At 38.4% G+C, this 17,114-nt stretch overlaps 1 protein-coding gene across 5 annotated transcripts in view; it reads right to left on the bottom strand.

Annotated features, from left to right (window-relative positions):
- SLC25A21 (solute carrier family 25 member 21) overlaps nucleotides 1-17,114 on the bottom strand; it is a 528,802-nt gene that overhangs the window by 374,857 nt on the left and 136,831 nt on the right. The window lies entirely within an intron of this gene.

The following is a 17,114-nucleotide window of genomic DNA, read 5'->3' as shown; positions in this document are numbered from 1 at the left end:
TAAAAAGAAAAAAAATTTTTTGAGGACTATAATCCATGTATCACTTTGGTAAACCTTATATGGTAAGGTTGCTGGACTTATAGAAAAACAAATAATGTCAAATATTTGTACATAAGCAAAAGTTATTAAATTAAAAATAAATTAATTGGAAAATACATGAAACTCAGTGTTTTCCATTTAGAGATTCATCCAGTAATCTAGGGGGGGGGGAAACTTAGTAAATATGAAAAAAGTCAAAACACACAGTTTAGATATGACCTGATTTGACCCCAAATTCCACTGGACATTCTGCTACAAAGTAATTAGAAATACACAATGTACTTGTTCAATTTGTTTGTACTATGTAAAATTGATTTTTTTCTTTAATACTAAAATTTGGTCCATCTGTTGGGAAAACAGAAAATGTTCTAAATATATACAAAGAGTGGAAATGCTTCATTCCACTGGCTGTATCCTGTCGTATATGCATTTTCATCAGTGTGTTTGTCTTGCAGACAAAATGAATATCAGATGGTGGGTTTGAAAAAGGGCAGACCTAACATGAGGTGATTAGTTTCAAAAACAGATTTTTATTCTTGATAAATTATTACCAAATACAATCATCTGTTGATTGAGGATATAAAACAGATTGGTCATACTACAACCCACAGGTTAAATGAAAAACGGAAATAATAAGTTTATTTAACATGGTCTTGCATTAGGTTCCCAGCAGTGCAAATCTAAGGCAAATAATTAGATTTCCAATTTAAAGATATGCGTTTGTTAAGCCAGACATTTCCTGAGGTCATCTATTTCTCTGTTGGCTCGTCTCACTGCATTGGCAATGTGTTTAGGACATTTCCACTTAGAGCTTTATATCACTACACCTTGTACATTACCCTGATCAAACCTGTATTATAGTTTGATTCAGGGACAATGCAGTGAGGGCAAAGGGTTGATTATAAAATCTGGCTATAAATCAGATTCAAATACACAGTCACACAGATTAAAAAAAAAAAATGAATTCCCAAAAATAAATCCCAGGAGGAAAAAAAGAGACAACTGGTAAACCAAACAAATCAAAACATCTAGGACAACAAATACAGTACACTCAATTTCTTAAATATCCACTCTTCCTTTCCTTGGGACAACCACTTACTTTTACGGTAATAAAAATAAAAAGTTAAAGACAACTGCTTTAATCAATAGTACATCCTATTTTTACTGAGCATACTCCTCTTCCCACCCCGTCCTCCTCCTTCTCTATTTTTTCAGTGATTTACAGCTCTGCTGTGTAATGTCTCTCCCGGGAGCAAAGAATCCCATTACAGATGATTCCTCTGTGCAGACTTCAGCTCTGTAAATCAACAGCTGAGCTCTCTAACAGATTTTAAATCCCTGCTTCAGTAAGGCTGGGACAACTTGCAAATTGGTAGGGCCAGAATTAGGGGGAGGAAGGAGAGTTTGGTACCAGAATAAGTCCCAGAAAAAGCACTTGTAACACAACTTGTACTTTTGTTAACTTTCTCCAGTAACTATTGTGCCTTGATACAGAACACAGGAGGTCCAGAAATACTAGGGGTTGAAAAAGAACATGCAAAGGAGAGTCTCTCCCCAGAGCATTCTCAGGAGAGTCTAACAAGCCCAAGAGGATGTATCAGAAGCATAAAGTAAGCTGGACTAATGCCTCCTTAGAGATAAAGATTTCTGAATGGAATAGAGCACCTTAAAAAGATAGAGTGAAGTTGTATGACAAAGATGGTAGTGGGGATTATTTTTTAAAATAAATCTCTAAGAATTAGATGGCTCATAGGGAATTTATTTTCCTAGAGGGCTTTTGATGCCTTTATTATTCAGAAAGTGAAAAATTCTCTAGAAATCCACTGATGTGGTGGAAGACATTTGAGAGACTGCCATTATTTTTTGTATAGTGTAAGTCTCACATAAAATAATGGTTAATAACTGTAACAAGGATGTAAAGCATAGGTAATTATATAAAAACATATTTTATAATAAGAGAATCTTAGACATATTATACCAACATTGGGGCTTCCCAGGTGGCACAGAGGTAAAGAAGCCACCTGCCAATGCAGGAGACTACAGAGACGTAGGTTTGATATCTATGTCAGGAAGAGCCCCTGGAATAGGAAATGGCAACCCACTCCAGAATTCTTGCCTAGAGAATCCCATGGAGAGGAGTCTAGTGAGCTACAGTCCATGGAGTTGCAAAGAGTCAGACATGACTGAGGGACTGAGCATGTAGCACATACCAACACTGATCACATTAGGAAATAGACTTTTGGATATTTTCATTAAAAATCCAACATGCTGTGGTTTTAAATGCTTATATTAAGAAGCATGAAATTAAAAGACGCTTACTCCTTGGAAGGAAAGTTATGACCAACCTAGATAGCATATTCAAAAGCAGAGACATTACTTTGCCAACAAAGGTCCGTCTAGTCAAGGCTATGGTTTTTCCTGTGGTCATGTATGGATGTGAGAGTTGGACTGTGAAGAAGGCTGAGCGCTGAAGAATTGATGCTTTTGAACTGTGGTGTTGGAGAAGACTCTTGAGAGTCCCTTGGACTGCAAGGAGATCCAACCAGTCCATTCTAAAGGAGATCAGCCCTGGGATTTCTTTGGAAGGAATGATGCCAAAGCTGAAACTCCAGTACTTTGGCCACCTCATGCGAAGAGTTGACTCATTGGAAAAGACTCTGATGCTGGGAGGGATTGGGGGCAAGAGGAGAAGGGGACGACAGAGGATGAGATGGCTGGATGGCATCACTGACTCGATGGATGTAAGTCTCAGAGAACTCCAGGAGTTGGTGTTGGACAGGGAGGCCTGGCGTGCTGCGATTCATGGGGTCACAAAGAGTCGGACACGACTGAGCGACTGATCTGATCTGATCTGATTAAGAAAATAATACTATGTTCAAGACGAACCAAGTGTTTATTGAAATAGAACAAGAAGAAGAATAGGGACAGGGAAGCCAGTTCAATATTCCAAACCAAACTGTTTCTGAAGATCAGTGCCATATAAGACCCCATTACTTGAGTTTAACAAACTACTCTTTTATTGTTATCAATAACATAAGATAGATCTCTCTTTCTCTGCCCGACTTCTCTCTCTCTGACTCTTGTAATCTCAGCAAATCTTTCCCCAATTGGCCCTAACCAACACTTTTTCTCTTTTCTCCTCAGATTATTTTCACTTTTTAAAACAAAAGCATTTATTTGGCTGCACTGGGTCTTAGCTGCCACAGGCAGGATCTTAGTTGCAGTGCACGGACTCTCTAGCTGTGGCTTGTGGCATGTGAACTTAGTCGCTCCTCAGTATGTGGAATCTTAGTTCCCTGAAAGGGATCAAATCCACATCCCCTGCATTGCAAGATGGATTCTTAACCTCTGAGCCACCAGCAAAGTCCCTATTTTCAATTTTTACCTTCTCCATTTGGCCATTTCTGTGACCAGCATTCCAACCCCTCTATCATTTAGTCTATCTACATGCCATTGTTACTTAATCTTGCCCATCCTTCCTTTTGTATTTCTCTTATTTTGTTTTTTACTGTTTTTCTACCATTATTATCCTAGTACCAGGTCTCAGCACCTCTATCCTGGATTACTACTATTTCATTCTGTCCAAACTCCTTTGCTTTGACATTTTACCAGATCTTCAGCCTCTGCACACATCTCCAATTAATCTTCCTAAAACTCCAATTATGAGTTAATAAAACCTGGAATCTGAAATATTTTCCTTTACTTAGTTCTGTGGTGGCAGACAACAACTTTGACTATGCCCAATTATGCTGAAATCTAATGTCATATGTAAAGGGATAATAAAATAAATGGATTGGGACAAGTCTCTTCTAGACAAACTACTCCAAGCACATGCTTCTGTTAGTCAACATTTCCCCACTTTGTATATTAAAAAAAATAGCATGTAATTATTAAACTGGAAGAGGTATAATGGAACCCTGATTATCAATTTAACTTCCTAAGGGATCCTTTCTGTTTTCCAGTATCACTTCTCCAGGTCACCATCCCAACTCTCAAACACTGCCTCTGATTGCTATGATTACCAACAGACTGAGAATACCTCCAGCACTGTTTTGCTCCTCCGGTGAAAACCCAAATGATAGCCTGTAACAATCTTTGATTCTGCTGGTTTTCTGGAAGGCATCTCACTGTCAATATTTACTCCCAAAGTGTTCCAAAAGTCAACATTTCCCTTAACATGGATTAGTATGTGGAGACTTGTCTGTGCTGCCAGGAAACTTCAGACTGAATTTTCAAATGGAAGAAAAAGCCTAGGCCCAATTGAGCACCTGTGTACTGCTTTAAAAATGATGTGTTTGTTTTAAATTGGTGCTCCATCACTAAAGTTCAAGAGGAATCTTTAAAAAAAAAAAATCAGTGTTTAAAACAACCCAATTTCTCTGCATCTTTGGTCAAGAGTTCAGTTACTTCCCTTGTTAGGAGAACTAACTTATCTTAGCAACAGCAAAGAAAGTAAAAACCAATGGATTCTCTGTTCTTCATCTATTGATTGATCAATAAATTAACTTCTAAAACTATCTTTGCCTTTGTGTGCAAGAGCTTTAATTCTCTACTTATTTGGCATTTACAATCTCAAATGTAAATAATGAGAACGTTCTTCCACCCTGTACTCCTCCTTACACTTACTTCAAACAGTACTTCCTTGACTTCTGATTAACATTTCTCCTATGTGTACTTTCAGAGAATAGGCTCCCTGACCCTCATCACTAACACAGCACTTAACACATTGTATTACAGTGGCGATACTACAATTTACTTCCTCCCTACCAGCACAGTCTGTGAACTCCTGAGAGACAAGACCACATTTTAGTCACCTCTGAATTTCAAAACACAGCATAGTAATTAACATGTACTAGGTGCTCCATAAATTTATTTGCTGAATTGAACTGGACTGACAAATTGTAATTCAGGCCATGCTAATTACTGGTTAAGGCCAGGCTTCCACATACAGAGGATAGCAGTGAAATGAAGTAATTATCCAGATCACTGAGGACAAAAAAAAAAAATGTGCTAATTTGGGCAAAGTGAGTAAGCAAGATTTTGCCTAACTGAACTAATCCATCATTTCATTCCAATGCTTAGCTTTGCTAATGGAAATCTGACCTCTGTGGGGGCAGTCCTGTTCTCTCCTGTGCTTTCTGTTATAATTCAGCCACCTGTTTTATATCGATGCTGAACATATCCTACACTTCTTGGGCACACAACAAAAATCACACCCTAATCCCTGCCAGTGTCTCATGAGAACATCATTGGTTCCAAAGAGGACCAGTTGAGGTCAGAGTATAGCTAGTTCTGAGAAACCCACAACTGAACCCACACTTTAAAGACCACACCCCACTGACATATAGTGAGTCACTGGTATCTACATATTAAAGTTAGCAAGTTGCATAACTGATTCAACTTTTAGCACATGGATTCTCCAAACAAATTCTGCATAATCCTCTAGACAAAAAGTTAGGTGGGTCTGTCAACACATTTAACTTTGGGATGAAGATAAACATCACTGGATTTGAAGGATTATTAGAGGAAGAAAATAATGTGGCTTTTTAAACAGACCAACAGCTTTGTTATTTATACTGTATGTATTTGTTGGCATCTTTCCTTTCCCAGATAATTTGTATTTGATCTAAGCAGGAAAAGCAAAGTTACTCAAACAACTAAGCAACAGATTAAAATTTAAATACTTTTAATCTTGTCATTCTGTGCCTGTAATTAATTTCCTTATGTACATGTGTCTAGCTTCAGAAATGGTGGAAAAGTTTTTGTGTGTTTCATGAGGAAGCATAATTTTTAGAAAATACTTTGCATTTGTAAATTTAAATCTTTCAATTTGCAAGCAGTTATTTACTTTGCAAATAGCTGGGGGAAAAAAAACAACACTGAAAATATAACTATATTTGACATCAGCACTGTCAAACTTACAGGACTGTGCTTTTTTATATACCCTTAAGGTTTAAAAGCAGGATGAGTACTCTTTAAACTTAGTGGCAGACAAAATATTTAATGAAAATTATGGTAAGACAGGGCTTCCCACGTGGCATTAGTGGTAAAGAACGCACCTGCCAATGCAAGAGACGCAAGAGTCACGGGTTTGATCCTTCGGTTGGTAAGATCCTCTGGAGGATAGCATGGCAACCCACTCCAGTATTCTTGCCCGGAGAATCTGATGTACAGAAGATCCTAGTGGGCTACAGTCCATAGGGTCACAAAGAGTCAGACACAACTGGAGCAACTTAGCATGTATGCACGAACAATAAGACAACACTTTAGGCAGTATAGAGAAGTAGAAAGAACTGATGTCAGAAAAAACCTAGTTTGAATCTCAATTTTCCCATCCTAACTTCATAACAGAGGGCAAGTCACTAAAACTTTCTCAACCTGACTTTGCTTATTTCTAAAACAGAAATAATAGTTCCACTATTATCTAATTCTCGAGGCTGCTTGAAGAACATAAGATAACATAAATGGAAGTAGTTTTAAAACTATGGAAAGCTATACAATATAAAGACATTATTTTTATTATTTTGGCATACGGCTATTGCTGGTGGTGATGGTAGTAATGGCCTGACATTTGCCATCAGATGTATCACTAATGCTCTGCTGTTAATTAATGCAATTATCATAATGGCAAATTAATTTTGTTCAGATTCTACCAGCTGAAAGGCCAAAATATTTGTTTCACCATCAAGTGAAAACAACATATAAGAGTCTAAACTGAGAATAGTAAACAAAGACTATAGTTCATATTTCTTCCAATTGAAGAGTCCTTTTCCCACCTGGCTTCCTCTTCACTCTACACTAACAAGTGTAGAATACTGTCAATCATATTTTATTAAATTGACTGTGAAAAGAGTAAACTTCAGATAGAGATTTGCAGTCTTCTGCTTCCTTGATTTGCTTGTTGCAGATGCAGTTTTAGCAACTCCTGCTCAAGTTTCCTTAAAAATAAAAAAGAAACAAAAAAAAAAAAGGAGAAAGAAGGAAGAACAGGGGGTGGGGAACAAAAAGGAGTGAGATAAAGGGACTAGTGCATAAATTCAAACTGGAGTGGACAAAACTAGGTGGTAGATATCAGAACTTACAGTGAAGAAGCCCTAGGTGGAACATGCAGTCGTTTACACTTCACCAAGGGAGTCAGGAACTATCTCAGACACAATCTTCTATGTCTTAGGTAACAGAAAAGCACCACAGGACACCAGCCATCTTCCTAAAGACTAGACTTCCCGGACTCCCCTGGTGGTCCAGTGGTTAAGAATCCGCCTGCCAAAGCAGGGGACACGGGTTTGATCCCTGGTGCAGGAAGATCCCATGTGCTGCAGGGCAACTAAGCTCGTGTGCCACAACTACTGAGCACACTTGCTGCAACCACCGAGACGCCACCACAATGAGAACGCTGTGCACGACGACTAGAGTAGCCCCGGCTCCCCACAAGCAGAGAAAGCCTGTGAACAGCAACAAAGACCCAGAGCAGCCATAAATCAATAAAGAGAGACTTGAAAAAGGACTAGACTTCTTAAATAAAGAAGCAATCTTCAACTAACTTTTCCTCTTTGTGAAGTACTAACATCTGCGATATAATCTATGGCTCTTTGAAAAGACTCTGTTGCACCACAGGAAATAATCTTTGTTTTTCTACACATCAGCAGTTCTCAATTAGTTTCAATAAGACTCTTCTCCAACACTAACTATTATGAGTTGGCTAGGAAAAGGTAGAGGCATCACTGTAGTTCTCTGGGTTTTGTCAAAATGATTACCCTTTAATAAAGTTTCTTATGAAGAGCCTTGACCAAGCTAGTAATCTTCCAAGTGTCTTTCTTAGCTAGCAGCAGCAAGACCTCCAAATTATTTTGTTATTCAAAAAATAAGCACCAAAAAAGAGCTCCTTGTTTTGACCAACTTTAAATTACATATATTATGCATTTGAATAAATAATTAGATAATATCTATTTGGCCACCTCATGTGAAGAGTTGCTGCTGCTGCTGCTGCTAAGTTGCTTCAGTTGTGTCCGACTCTGTGCGACCCCATAGACGGCAGCCCACCAGGCTCCCCAGTCCCTGGGATTCTCCAGGCAAGAACACTGGAGTGGGTTGCCATTTCCTTCTCCAATGCATGAAAGGGAAAAGTGAAAGTGAAGCCGCTCAGTTGTGTCCAACTCTTGGCGACCCCATGGACTGCAGCCTACCAGACTCCTCCATCCATGGGATTTTCCAGGCAAGAGTACTGGAGTGGGGTGCCATTGCCTTCTCCGGCAAAGAGTTGACTCATTGGAAAAGACTCTGATGCTGGGAGGGATTGAGGGCAGGAGGAGAAGGGGACGACAGAGGATGAGATGGCTGGATGGCATCACCAACTCGCTCGATGCACATGAGTTTGAGTGAACTCCGGGAGTTGGTGATGGACAGGGAGGCCTGGCGTGCTGCAATTCATGGGGTTGCAAAGAGTTGGACATGACTGAGCGACTGAACTGAACTGAACTGAACTTAAAGGGCTATGCTCCAATGCAAACTAGTGTCCAAAGCAAAACTGTTTTATGGAATATTGTGGTGTCACATGAAAAAAAAAAAAAAAAGTGTTTCACACTCAAATAAGTTTGGGAAACACTGAATTAAACTAGGTTTAAAAGTTTTTTTCTCTGCTGGATTTCTAAGAACTACAATATACTATCATGTATTGTGATTTTCTAAGGAAGTGTTTGAGCTTCCCCAGTGGCTCAAATGGTAAAAACTGCCTGCAACGCGGGAGACCCAGGTTTGATCCCTGGGTCGGGAAGATTCCCTGGAGAAGGGAATGGCTGCCACTCCAGTATTCTTGCCTGGAGAATTTCATGGACAGAGGAGCCTTGCAGGCTACAGTCCATGGGGTCCCAAAGAGTCGGACATGACTGAGCAACTAACACACATGCATGGAAGTGTTTACAAAATTTATTTGACCATGAAAGTCTTTTTCAGGGAACTCTAAGACTCCAGAGGTCTTTCAAATCCTAAAGGATGATGCTGTGAAAGTGCTGCACTAAATATACCAGCAAATTTGGAAAACTCAGCAGTGGCCACAGGACTGGAAAAAGTCAGTTTTCATTCCAATCCCAAAGAAAGGCAATGCCAAAGAATGTTCAAACTACTACACAATTGTACTCATCTCACACACTAGCAAAGTAATGCTCAAAAGTCTCCATTCCAGGCTTTGACAGTACGTGAACCGTGAAATTCCAGATATTCAAGCTGGATTTAGAAAAGGCAGAGGAAGCAGAAATCAAATTGCCAACATCTGCTGGATCACTGAAAAAGCAAGAGAGTTCCAGAAAAATATCTATTTCTGCTTTATTGACTACACCAATGCCTTTGACCGTGTGGATCACAACAAACTGTGGAAAATTTTGAAAGAGATGGGAATACCAGACCACCTGACCTGCCTCCTGAGAAATCTGTATGCAGGTCAAGAAGCAATAGTTACAACTGGACATGGAAAATCAGACTGGTTCCAAATTGGGAAAGGAGTACGTCAAGGCTGTATATTGTCACCCTGCTTGTTTAACTTATATGCAGAGTACATCATGAGAAATGCAGGACTGGATAAAGCACAAGCTGGAATCAAGATTGCCAGGAGAAATATCAATAACCTCAGATATGTAGATGACACTACTCTTATGGCAGAAAGCGAAGAAGAACTAAAGAGCCTCTTGATGAAAGTGAAAGAGGAGAGTGAAAAAGCTGGCTTAAAACTCAACATTCAGAAAACTAAGATCATGGCATCTGGTCCCATCACTTCATGGCAATAGATGGGGAAACAGTGGAAACAGTGTCAGACTTTATTTTGGGGGGCTCCAAAATCACTGCAGGTGGTGACTGCAGCCATGAAATTAAAAGCCGCTTGCTCCTTGGAAGAAAAGCTGTGACCAACCTAGACAGCGTATTAAAAAGCAGAGACATTACTTTGCCAACAAAGGTCCGTCTAGTCAAAGCTTTAGTTTTTCCAGTAGTTATGTATGGATGTGAGAACTGGACTATAAAGAAAGCTGAGCTCCCAAGAATTGATGCTTTTGAACTGTGGTGTTGGAGAAAACTCTTGAGAGTCCCTGGGACTGCAAGGAGATTCAACCAGTCCATCCTAAAGGAAGTCAATCCTGAATATTCATTGGAAGGACTGATGCTGAAGATGAAATTCCAATGCTTTGGCCATCTGATGTGAAGAGCTGACTCATCTGAAAAGACCCTGATGCTGGGAATGATTGAAGGCAGGAGGAGAAGGGGACGACAGAGAATGAAATGGTTGGATAGCATCATCAACTTGATGGACATGAGTTTGAGCAAGCTCTGGGAGTTGGTGATGAACAGGGAAGCTTGGCATACTGCAGTGCATGGGGTCTCAAAGAGTCAGACACAATTGAGCGATTGAACTGAACTGAAGACTCTAGAATAAAATTGGTTAAGAAACGCAGGTCTGTAATATGGCATAAATATGTCAAAGAATTCATCATGACCATCAAAGAGTTGTCTCTGTGTAGCTGATTCTATTTACACCAATCTGTGTAGCCACAGGGAACCCACCGTCTTGACAGGTTCTGTTTATTTTAGGAGTAGATACAGACTGCTTTGAGGGAAGAGAAAAACAGATTTAATCAGCACCAACAGTTCCAAGGAATCTTTTTTCTTTCCCAAGTGACAGTAATCTCAAGAAATGGCTTAAGCTACTTTTTCCATGATGTCACAAGGTCCCAATACAGTAATCCCCCACAATAGGAACCTTCAAGTTGCAAACTTTCAAAGATGCAAATGTGTGTTCATATGTCCAATCACGTAAGTTAATTTATGTGTCTGGTGTACACTGTCATGTGCATCCTCTACAAATGGTTGTGCTTTTGTGTATTTTAACGTACAGTTCTGTATAGAGTATAGTAGTACAGTATCTTTATTTCAAGTCCAGGATGTCTGGAAGCAAGGGTAAAAGCAGCAGTGATGTAACTGGTACTGTACTTACTGTACCTTTCAAGGTACTGTACTATAAGATTTAAAATGTTTTATCTTTTGTGTTTTTTGTGTATTTTATGTATTTTGTGTTTTTTGTGTATTTTGTGTTTTTTATCTTTTGTGTTTTTGTGTATTATTTGTGTGAAAAGCATTGTAAACCTATTACAGTATAGTACTAATAGCTGATTGTGTTAGTTGGGTACCTAGGCTAACTTTGGTAGACTTAAGAACAAACTGGACTTATGAACAGGCTCTTGGAATGAATCTCTTTGTATGTAGGGAACTTACTGTATTATTCACATTTTCACTGGGGATTGTGGGAACAGAATAGGTATGGAATTACAAATGGCATGATATAAACCACAAAATACTGCATCCACATTTTTAGAAATTATAGGAAAACTGGTTTCACAATTTAAAACAGGACATGCTACAGCAAATAATAGATCCATTTTAGGGGTAATGACTTAATATCTAATACATCTGAATCTAGCTATAAGTAACTCATTTGAATTCAAATGTCTTATCTCTGTGTCTCTGGAACATTCTGTTCTCTAGTTTCTAAGACAGTTACTATAGGAACTAAAATTAGTTCATTGATTTGAACTCATATCAACTCATTCCTAAAGCCTTCTTTTACAGCCAGCCTAATGATGATGAGTTTTGTTTTGTTTGTTTACAGGCAGCGAGGAGGACCTAGATTTTATCTGTTTTCATGAAGCTCCTCTTTTCCCAGCTGAAGTGCAGCCTCCCTACAACACTACAGTAGCTCCGGAGCGTGCTCAGCGGCTGTGGCAGCTCAACCATGCAATTTTACAGCAGGCAGCAAACAAGGCAGAGAATTCAGGGTTAAAAACTCAAGTGAAGTTTTGTCTTCTACAGTAATGAAAGCTGACTAAAAGAGTAAATCAAATGGATCTCCTAACAAAATGAAAACAGCTGTTTGGCCTGGCTTGGTCTCTGATTTAGGTTAAGTAATTATTGCTCTAGTGTGGTTCAAGGTTGTTCTGTATTAGTGAAATAGGATATCACATGAAAATCATCCAACTTTTTAATTTACTGTAGCATCAGAAATTCCACTGTATAAAAAATTCCAGAAACGTAATCTTCTAAAAACTTTACCTATAAACCTTTTCAAATACCAATTGATTAAATCTTCCAAGACATAATTACACAATACATAATTACATTATAGTAATAACTTTCAGTATCTATGCTGAGAAAATATTTTAATATTTTAAATTTAAAATGCTAAGTTTTTCAAGTTTTACTGAAGTGATATATTATATCCCTATTGTCAAAAAACTGTAAAGATCATTTCTGAATAGATATTTTACAAAAAGTAACTAATGAATAACTACTTCTTGAGCCCCCAAACAAGTCTATTTTAATAGTGTAAATTTTTAATTTTTTTTAATTCAACCTTTGCATACCAATAGTGGTTGAAAAGAAAAACAATTACAGTGAAGAACCACAGCAAAGGAAGATTCTTGAGGAAGAGGCTTTTGTGTTTAGTACTACTCCGAGTAAGATAAATTACTCAAGTCACTTCAAATACCATTTCCTGTTTGTGGACTTTTGCTTTTCATTCATCTATCATCATCATCATCATCATCAATGCTATTCCTCTCTTACTTAAACACTTTATTTCTACTTCAGCTTGTCTATGATAACAAAGGACAAGTCAATGGTTGGTTGTTGGTAGTTTTTTAATATGATGCTCCAGTAATTATTTTTAAATGACTAAAAGAAGCTTTAAATGGTGTCTAATGCAGATGTTAAGTTCTTGAAGAAAACACTTAAGTCTTGGCCACTATTAATTTTTAAGTCAATCTCCGTTATATCACTAAATGGATACTTAAATGTATGAAAAAAACCCATAACATTAAAATATTTTCTGATACTAACAACTATTTAAATTATAGGATAACATTTCTTCAATGACGTGACATCTTTAGAGCACTGTAATTCATTTAGATACATTCAATTTGATTCCCAACAAAAAACACAGACAGAGGGAGAGAGAAAATATTTTGAAGAAAATTAATTAGGTGGTGTAAAGCCCAGGGAAATGTCTCAGATGTTCTTGTTGCAATTATTATTGCTGGACACAAAACATGACATATTTACCTTTCCAGTGGGATAGTTTTGTAGCTTTCCTAAGTCTGAATAGTATTTCTTGCTAGCCCTTGCCAATTATTCTAACTGTGGTTTCCAGCATATCAGAATAACAGAAACAACAGGGTTACATATGTTACTTCTCTAAAATGTTTCCATATTATGATCCTTCTTCGGGGTCGATATTCCTTAAATAAGAGAATATATCATGTTTGGGGTTTCCATTCAGAAAATGTGCTGTAGAACTAGAGCAACAGGGTACAGTTTACTGAAGGATTAGAGAGGAACTCAGGGAAAAGCAATATTTAAAAGGAAGGTTTAATTTTTCCTTTTCAGACAGTTAACATAAATTCCACTGCGATCTTCAGAAATGATAAGGCACAAGAAGCCAGTCTGCATTCTTCGCTGTCTGCAATCCAAGGAGGGCAATATGGACGGATGGTCCCACCATTTTTTGCATAGTTGGTGTTTCCTTTTCAAGAAGCACAAAGCCTGATGTTGTTACTGTGTAAATCTGAAGTGATAGGCAAATGTCATTAACTCAAACTTATAAAGAAAATGGAGCTACTTAAACAGTACATCTTTAACTGCTTAGTATAAGGTCAAACTCTCTTTAGTTCTCAGACATGTTTCCATAAGCAGTATCAGAGCAGTACCTCCAGATAGAATCTTTATGCTGGAAAGAGACTCTTCCTCCGTGAAAATTTTACTCTCAAATATGTACATATTTGGGAGGAGTCCTGATCTTCCTCTAGCTCTCAGTTACTCCTGATATTCTTTTCTACTTCCTTTGCTTCTTTGATGATTCACATTTACTCTGAGGGTGAGCAGGACACCACTGTTCAAGAGAAATGGATTTTCCAAAGACTGACATACTCTAAGCCTCTCCCTTTGCCTTCTTCCTCCTTTTCCTTGGGACTCCAGCAAAAGCCTGTTTACCACAATCCACAGCCTTCTAAGGTGGCAAGACTTTCTGCCTATTGGCACTTGAATAGTGAACATTACTTTTTACAGTCACAGGGCTTACACCTTACAGCCAACCATTTCAAAGCAGCTTTCCCACACATTTTTTCCTTTTCCTCTTAAATTCTCTAATGAAAAAATTCCTCTTTTAAAAAATTCTTTGGTTCAAAGTAACTACGTAAGCTCTTACGTAGTTAGGCTTCAAATTATTTCATTATAGATTATTTTCATTTGAAGTTTTAATAATTTAGAAACAAAATGAATACAGAATATAAAATAATGTTTATCACATCAACTTCAATAAAACTTTCATAGATCTTACAAAAAATGTTTTGGCAACTATTCTACACTAATTTACAGATTACCTTGAATCATAGGTATTTTTTCACTTGATTTTGGCTAAGATATGAGACGATATCTCAACTTACATAACCTGTGAATAGTGGCAACCACATCAAAAGGTAGGGCCTTTACTAGAGTAAATTCAGGCATGAATTTAATCTATTGAAACACTCCATAGGAAAATATTCACTACTACTCTCATATCATAGGATTCTTAAATTAGAAAAGCCCTTAGCAACTCTTCTTTCCAAAGCCATCTTTTTACATGAAAATGAAAGTGTTAGTCAGATCCAACTCTTTGTGTCCCCTTGGGTTGTAGCCAGGCTCCTCTATCCATTGATTCTCCAGGCAAGAGTACTGGACAGGGTAGCCATTCCCTTCTCCAGGGGAATCATCCTGACCCAGAGATGGAACCTGGGTCTCCTGCATTGCAGACGGATTCCTTACTGTCTTAACCACCAAGGAAGCCATCATTTTACATACGAAGGGATTAAGGCCCCTGAAAGATGAAGCAAATCGCCCAAGGTCACAGGACTGATGGGTGGATGAACCCAGACTAGCTACTTCTTCCACTCTGGGAACGAGTGGTAAAACAAACACATATTTTTAAAAAAGATTTTACCTCATATTATATTCAAAAATATATATAGATATTCTTCTTAAACAATTCCCAGTTCCTAAAATTAATATTTTAGTCCTCTTTCATACTTCTAAAGCAGGGCCAAATTCAGGTCATGAGGGTTTGATCATTCCCGTTCAACATTCCAATTCTTGTAATCACAGCCTTCCCCCACAGTCTTTCCTGCACAGCTATCTGAGTTTTATATTTGAAGAAATTACGGTACAAATTTGGAAAACTCAGCAATGGCCACAGGACTGGAAAAGGTCAGTTTTCATTCCAATCCCAAAGAAAGGCAATGCCAAAGAATGCTCAAACTACTGCACAATTGCACTCATCTCACACACTAGTAAAGTAATGCTCAAAATTCTCCAAGCCAGGCTTCAGCAGTACATGAACTGTGAACTTCCAGATATTCAAGCTGGTTTTAGAAAAGGCAGAGGAACCAGAGATCAAATTGCCAACATCCGCTGGATCATCGAAAAAGCAAGAGAGTTCCAGAAAACATCTATTTCTGCTTTACTGACTATGCCAAAGCCTTTGACTGTGTGGACCACAATAAATCGCGGAAAATTCTTCAAGAGATGGGAATACCAGACCACCTGACCTGCCTCTTGAGAAACCTATATGCAGGTCAGGAAGCAACAGTTAGAACTGGACATGGAACAACAGGCTGGTTCCAAATAGGAAAAGGAGTTCGTCAAGGCTGTATACTGTCACCCTGCTTATTTAACTTCTATGCAGAGTATATCATGAGAAACGCTGGGCTAGAAGAAGCACACGCTGGAATCAAGATTGTTGGGAGAAATATCAATAACCTCAGATATGCAGATGACACCACCCTTATGGCAGAAAGTGAAGAGGAACTAAAAAGCCTCTTGATAAAAGTGAAAGAGGAGAGTGAAAAAGGTGGCTTAAAGCTCATTCAGAAAATGAAGATCATGGCATCTGGTCCCATCACTTCATGGGAAATAGATGGGGAAACAGTGGAAACAGTGTCAGACTTTATTTTTGGGGGCTCCAAAATCACTTCAGATGGGGATTGCAGCCATGAAATTAAAAGACACTAACTCCTTGGAAGGAAACTTATGACCAACCTAGATAACATATTCAAAAGCAGAGATATTACTTTGCCAACAAAGGTCCGTCTAGTCAAGGCTATGGTTTTTCCAGTGGTCATGTATGGATGTGAAAGTTGGACTGTAAAGAAAGCTGAGCGTCGAAGAATTGATGTTTTTGAACTGTGGTGTTGGAGAAGACTCTTGGACTGCAAGGAGATCCAACCAGTCCATCCTTAAGGAGATGAGTTCTGGGTGTTCATTGGAAGGACTGATGCTGAAGCTGAAACTCCAATACTTTGGCCACCTCATGTGAAGAGTTGACTCATTGGAAAAGACCCTGATGCTGGGAGGGTTTGGGGGCAGGAGGAGAAGGGGACGACAGAGGATGAGATGGCTGGATGGCAGATGGCATCACTGGCTCGATGGACATGGGTTTGAGTGAACTTGGGGGGAGTTGGTAATGGACAGGGAGGCCTGGCTTGCTGCAATTCATGGGGTCGCAAAGAGTCGGACACAACTGAGTGACTGAACTGAACTGAACTGAAGATACAATAGAAAATATTACATTTAAATAACAAATATTTTTATATGTCAAGATCTTTAAACAATGCCCTCTGAGTTTCTGAAATAAGTGCCAAGTCTATAAGTAAAACCTAATCTATTCATTGTTTCAAAATATTCAAAATATTCCAGGAGGAAAAAAAGGTGGAAAAATAGATGAAACTAGATTGGAAAAACTACAACTGTAATTATAATTTAATTATAATTATAACATAAATTATCATTGGTAATGGATGGCTCAATGGTAATGCAGGGGACACATGTTTGATCCATGGGTCAGCAAGATCCCCTGGAGAATAAAATGGCAACCCACTCCAGTATTGTTGCCTGGAAAATCCCACGGACAGAGAAGCCTGGCAGGCTACAGTCCATGGGGTCACAAAAGAGTCAGGCATGACTTAGTGATTAAACAAAAAAATTTTTAAAGTGGAATATATATGGTTGAT

Source organism: Bos grunniens, chromosome 21 (assembly GCF_055505025.1).
Source record: "Bos grunniens cultivar Pamir isolate PY7600 chromosome 21, Bosgru_T2T1.0, whole genome shotgun sequence".
Taxonomy (NCBI): domain Eukaryota; kingdom Metazoa; phylum Chordata; class Mammalia; order Artiodactyla; family Bovidae; genus Bos; species Bos grunniens.
The sequence above is the reverse complement of the archived record's forward strand: the minus strand, read 5'-3'. Positions and strand labels throughout refer to the sequence as shown.